Raw genomic sequence first — 6,215 nt, 5'->3', positions numbered from 1 at the left:
TCTCTCGCCGATCGAATTAAAATGCTACCCTTCTTGTCTGACACAGTTCAAGAGCTGATTGTTGTACAATGGAAGTTTTCTGACACACCGCCAATTGCAAGAGCTTGCCTAGTTTTAGCAACTATTGTGATGATTTTACTGCATCAGCACTAATGCCACAAAATTCATGATGACGGCAGGCGGATATCGCTAGATTTTGGGACAGTTCAACTTCTAAAGCATTATTTCTGATGTTTTAAACTAGGCTGCATGTTTGTGATGTTCTCGGTACTAGTTGTTGGTTATGTATTCTTCTGGTTCTATTTATAAGACACTTTTAGTATATTTCACACATATTAACAAAAATGTTAAAATACATTAACTCTTAATTAAAATATAATAATTTTTTTAATTTTACATATATCTAATATACATACATTTCAAAAAAGATAACTATCTACATTATAATAAATAAAAGACAAAATAATAATGCTGAAAATTTAATAAATTGACTTATAAATAGGATAAAAAAACTTTTTTTCTATCCTATAAATAGGATCAGAAGAGTATATTTTTCCTCCTTCTCTGTTTAATTTATCATTGCATATCTCTGTGCCTTATGGTTGCAACTGTTATCCAATGCTGGCAGCTCTTGGAAACACGCCTGATTCCTTGAGCATGTCAAACATGACAGATTATATTAATCCAACATGATGGAAGTTTAGTACTCGTAGTAGTTTGGATTTAAATTATCCATGGATCCCCCCCTTTTTTTGAAACAGATTGTCAATATGTGACGTATTGTTACTGTCGTCAAATATGTCGTTAGATTCTAGGATTCATGAGAGGCTAAGCGTTTCAATCATGAACTTTGAAAGTGTAATTGTAAAAACTAAATAAATCATGAACTTTGAAGATTATCAAGTTAGATTTCTGGGTATTTGATAAAAGATTGTTATTTTACTCGTCAGTGTTTGATACTCAGTACCCGCAGATCCTCCCTTTCTATTCCTTTTCTTTGAAACCTTTCCCACTAGCTGCTCTGTTTACCCGCGCCGCGCGGGAAAAAGACAGGGACGATGCGCGGGAAAGAGCAGAATGATGGGCTGCTGGGGAAATTTGAGAAATTAAAAGAAATTACAATGACGGCTGAGATTGAATGACAGGTTGTACGGTTCAGATACAATTTTGGAAACGACGTCGTTAAATTAGTTTCCTCCTCCCACCACTGTCGATGCAAGTTTTACAAACAAACGGCCCAGATTTTCTTATGCTCATTAAACGACGCCGTTTAAAAAATTGGTCAAATCCCAAAGGTACAGGAGAGAAGCCGGGTCCCGAGTCACCACTCCCCAGCCGCCTCTCTCGGCGCCTCGCTGCTCGTGCCCCGTCCGTCCGTCCGTCCGTCCGTCCGTCCTTCCTCGCCTTCACTAGTCACTCTTCACTCTTCGTCTCTTCCTTTCCGGCTTCAGCGTTCCGCCTTGCTGCCTTCGACTTCGACGACGGACGACCTCGGCAGCTCGGCCTCCATCTTCATTTTCCACTTCGTCCTCGTCCAGTCGTTCTCCATCTCCAATTCTCCATTGCAGAGTGCAGACCAGCCGAAGCTCTCGGCCTCTTACCCTTCCAGTCTCTACCCTTCTCTCTTCACTCTCTTGTTCCCTTCGGTCAGTTCACATGTAGGCATTCATTTCTTCAACACTCTACTATTGTTTTTTTTTTTTTGGCTGAAGTATTATTTGTATTGGACGCCAATTTTAAATTAATATAGCCTCATCTTATAAACAAATGACATGATTCGGAATTTCTGAGTAAGGTACCTGTCAATCATCATGAAATTTTGTTTCTGTTGGTCTGTGGTCGAAGTTTTAAACATTGTTTAACAGGTAGTTGTACTTGTTCATAGCATTGAATTCACATTGGTCTGTGGCTCGTGATGGAACATTTAGTTCTTCTGTTGTAGCACTGAATTCCTGTGAAGTGTGAACACAATTGGATTCTGAGCAAAATCTCTGAATTGGAACTTGCTGTTGCTTATATCACATTGTTCTATTCATTCTGAATTCTTCTCAATTTCTGTACTTTATTCTAATTTTGCCAGCTAGCTAATGCTCACTCATGTACAGGGGAAAAATATGAAAAATGAGAAAATAAACTGCCAACCCTACACTGGCGGCTTGGGTTGGCTGAATATTTCAGCTCACCCCGCCAGACTTGCACCTTTTGGCGGGACAACTCGCTCACGTATTACCAGCTTTCCTTTTCAGTGCAATATATCAAGTTAACCTCACTCTAGGACCAAAACTCTTTACCAAACAAAACCTCATACTTGGATTAGAGATTCAGAGAGAGTGCAAACACCCACAGCAGGCAAAAGGTCCAGCCACCGTACTCTCACAGTACTCCAGTCGCTGCAACGAAGCCACAACAAGTGAACGGTGGCAGTGAATGGTGATTGAAGGATGAGCAGGGAGAGTAGTAGTAGAAGAGTAGAGTGAAGAAGATGAAAATAAATTATAAGACAATGCCCAAGTAATCTTGGTTTCAAATAAGTTCACCTTCTCTCTTTTTATGTTATTGTTTGGCCTCTAGACCACTCTCAAGGACAGGATCTGTGTTTGGTTGTTCAATTTACTTTTAAAGTTTGAATATTCAAGCTAGCTTGAATATCATTTTATACCCGTAAACTGCGCAGAACATAAGTTGGCTATAACATAGCAGCGAATAACACAATGCTCTGTTTCAAGCTTGAAATGAACGTCATGGCACTGGCGTCCAGTAGCGATGACACAATCTTCATCATATTTGCTTTCTCCCTGATTGGAAATTCTTAGATTGATCCCTTTAGTACTGTAGAACGCATTGGCTAAAAATTTGTATGCTATTCATTTTCAGAATTTGAAGGAGATAAGGATACTTATCACAGTCCGAAGATTGTTTCCATCACTACCTCCATTGTAACTTTAAGCCACTCTTCTTTGCCTTTTGCCTTCTCAAACATGGAAAGAACTTGCGCAGCTTCTGCCATGGAATGGAGCATTCAACTTGAAAAGGGCCTTCGTTCTAAGAACCAGGTAAGAATTGTATTTTCATGGATGCGAACTAACTCCTTGGCTTAACCTCATTTCCACTCTTGTTCTAGTTATTATGTTGCAATTGGATGATCTACTATTAGATCCTTGTTGGCTTTGGTTATTTGACGAGATTCACTGTCCAAGTGGATCTGTTGAAGCCATATTACAGTTTGGGCCTCGGCTTCAACAATGGAGCGTGGAGTCTGAATCCAACATCACTGCCAATAGCATATTTGATTTGATCCCTGGTGAAGATAGGTTGTTTGCCAATGCCATCCTCTTGCGGCTAGCTGATGCATTTGCATGTGGTGACAAAGAGACTACGTTTGCTATTGTCACGGTTTTCTTATCTGAGCTAAAGCAAAAGCAAACCCAAAAAGAAGAAGCACAAACGCGCCAAAGTACCGAACCACTTGGAGTTGTTGAAAAGAGTGAAATCTGTTTGTGACAGTGGCGATGAGGAGTCAAAGGCATTTGCTCTGGTTCTGTTTGGTTGTTGGGCTGATTTTGCTCAAGACAATGCTCATATACGATACTTAGTGCTTTCCAGTCTTGTTTCTCCTCATGCTTGGTTCGTAAGATAATTTATTTCAACATTTATGCTGTCCTGGATGCCTATTTTTGTGATACCATCTGTCTAATCATATCTTTTGCTTATGTATCAAATCTGACTTATACTGCTTATGGTATCTAGCAGTCTGGATATTGTTCCATGAGGGGATTAGTGGATATGAGAATATGATCATTTGATATATTCTGTGCTTACTGTCATGTTAAAAGCATATGACAAAATTGCTGTTGCAGATTGGTGTGGCAAACATCACAAAAAGCTTATTTCTTGTTTGATTTACAGGACTAAACTATATATTTACATAATTAAGTGATTGGTTCCTAAGCTGTTCTCTCTATTCCGGTTCTAGGCTCTTGATGTGAAATCTTTATTGGGTCCATTTTCATTTGCTTCTATCCCTCTTTAAGCTGCTCATTCTAGAAGAAAATTCATTTCCTTTATTGATTAGCTGTCTCAATCTTGTTTACATCTTAATCATTGGCTGTTTTCTACAGGTGAAAGCATCTTTTTTTGCTGCAGGATGCTTTTGTGAAATATCGGATGATTTTGCATCTACCACATTGGAGATGCTGGTTAATATGGTGACTTCATCTGAGATATCCTTGCCTGTCAAGTTAGATGCTGCTCGAGTTTTCGGAAAATTCAGGTGCTCATATTCAGTTGCAAATAAAGCATACAAGGTCTTTGACTTTTTTTTATAACTCGTGAGATCTAATACACTTCTGTTTCCTTGGTGGACTCTTCTTTTCCCCAAGTCAGTTGCTTTGTTGTGCAGTTTTTAGGTTCTTTTTCGCCCCTGCTGTCAGGCATGTTGTGACACTATTAGTGTTTGTCTCCATGTGCACATGTCTCTGTCTCTCTGCACTATATATTTGCTTTGGCCAGGGGTGATGTTGATGGAAGAGAAAAATTCAGGAACAACCAACATTTATGTGTGCGCAGCTATGTACACATTCATTCACATATTTTCTTTGGCCAGGAGTGGTTGTGTTGATGGAGGAAAAAAAAATCAGGAATAAAAAACCAATTTATGTGTGTACAGCCATGCAAACTCATTTACTAGTGACTTACTGTGTTCCTTACTGTTGTATCCACAATTTTAGGCTGTGTTTTTAACTTTAGTATGCCTGGTGACTGTTAAAAATGTTATCTTGAACTGTTGTACAGTTTTATACTTTCTTTTGGTGGCTGTGGCCCTTTTTTTCCCAATGATTTCTGTTGGTGGAATATTTCAAATGATATTCCAGCATATATTTTCTTCTATTAGTCAGATTTATTCCTTGTTTAGTAGCCCTTATCTACTCTTTAAATCTTTCCGTATAATAGGCCTTTTTTTTTCCCCCCTGGGATTGAATGGCAAGAACGCTGCTATCTCTTCCCTAGAAATCGATGTATTGTTTTCTCTGTAAATACAAGACAGAATATTCTTCCAAAAGTGTTCAGTTCATAAGTGTTTTAATGTGATTGTTTCTTCTATTGCAGACATGTCTAGAGTTGATATTGGACTCTTCAGATGAATTTTTGGTAGTAATGCTTGTCTCACTCTCAAAACTGGCTTCCGTATCAACACTACTTATCCCTGAACAGGTGATTGCCTTTTTTCTTGTCTACTATAAGATTTTTTGATTTTCCTAGTTGAGTTGGCAGGATATACGGCCTACTTTATATGTTCTCTTAATTGTTTATTCTCATTTTTGTTATTGTTTTTCTGAGCGTACATTCATGATTGCCTCTTCAATCTCTCAACTGGTGGAATTCTTCTTCTTCATTTTCTTTTTTTTTTCTTCTTCTTTCTGTATCCACAAATGTTATGTCAATTAAAAAATGATCGTCTGAGTTTTGTAATCAAATGAAGCATTGTACCACTAGCTTGTCTATGCAGACTTGTGGCAACCACCTTGTTCTAGATTTCACTTCATTTCCTTTATAATTGTATTATTTAAATTCTTGATTCAGGTGGGGCTTCTGCTTTCATTTCTCAGCCAAGAAAGAACTTCCAATATACAAGAAACAGCTTTAAGATGTTTGAGATTCCTAGTGAAGAGAGGACTTTGTCAACATTCAGTTAATTCAGATCTAATCCATAGATTACTTCGCATGCTGGAGGAACCTGAAGTGTCTTTATCCATGCACTTTGACGCTCTACAGGTTTTACGTAAGGTTTGGCTCCTGTACCATGCAAAATAGTGGTTTCATTTTATATCATTGGTTTTGAACTGTTTGACTTGCATTAGATGATTTGCAGGTACTTGTGTGTATTCCACCTTTACCTTTTACGGAAATCCATGAATTTGTCAAGCTTGTTACTGAGGCAGAGAATGCAGTACAGGGTGCGGATTTGATGAGGGGCCATTTGACCATCCATATTTTGGCCGATTTGTCTTGTAAGTTTGTGGGAGAAACATGTACTGAAAATGATGTCTTTTTCACTTCTTTGCCTTCACGGGTTGTCTCACTAATCAAGGATCAGATGAAGCTTCTGGTTAAGTCATTACTGGAAGCCCATCAAAATTATTCATGGCTGTTTTCAGAAACTTGAAACTCTGTTTGATATTCTTCTATCTAGTTTTATAAAGCATCACCATCTGGTT

At 38.4% G+C, this 6,215-nt stretch overlaps 1 pseudogene; it reads left to right on the top strand.

The window, feature by feature from the left end:
- The first annotated feature begins 2,926 nt into the window (after positions 1-2,926).
- LOC114743175 (uncharacterized) lies at positions 2,927-5,667 on the top strand (annotated as a pseudogene).
- Positions 5,668-6,215: the final 548 nt, after the last annotated feature.

Source organism: Neltuma alba, unplaced genomic scaffold (assembly GCF_004799145.2).
Source record: "Neltuma alba isolate B1F8T4 unplaced genomic scaffold, ASM479914v2 tig00003967_pilon, whole genome shotgun sequence".
In the NCBI taxonomy this organism is placed as follows: Eukaryota; Viridiplantae; Streptophyta; class Magnoliopsida; order Fabales; family Fabaceae; genus Neltuma; species Neltuma alba.
The sequence above is the reverse complement of the archived record's forward strand: the minus strand, read 5'-3'. Positions and strand labels throughout refer to the sequence as shown.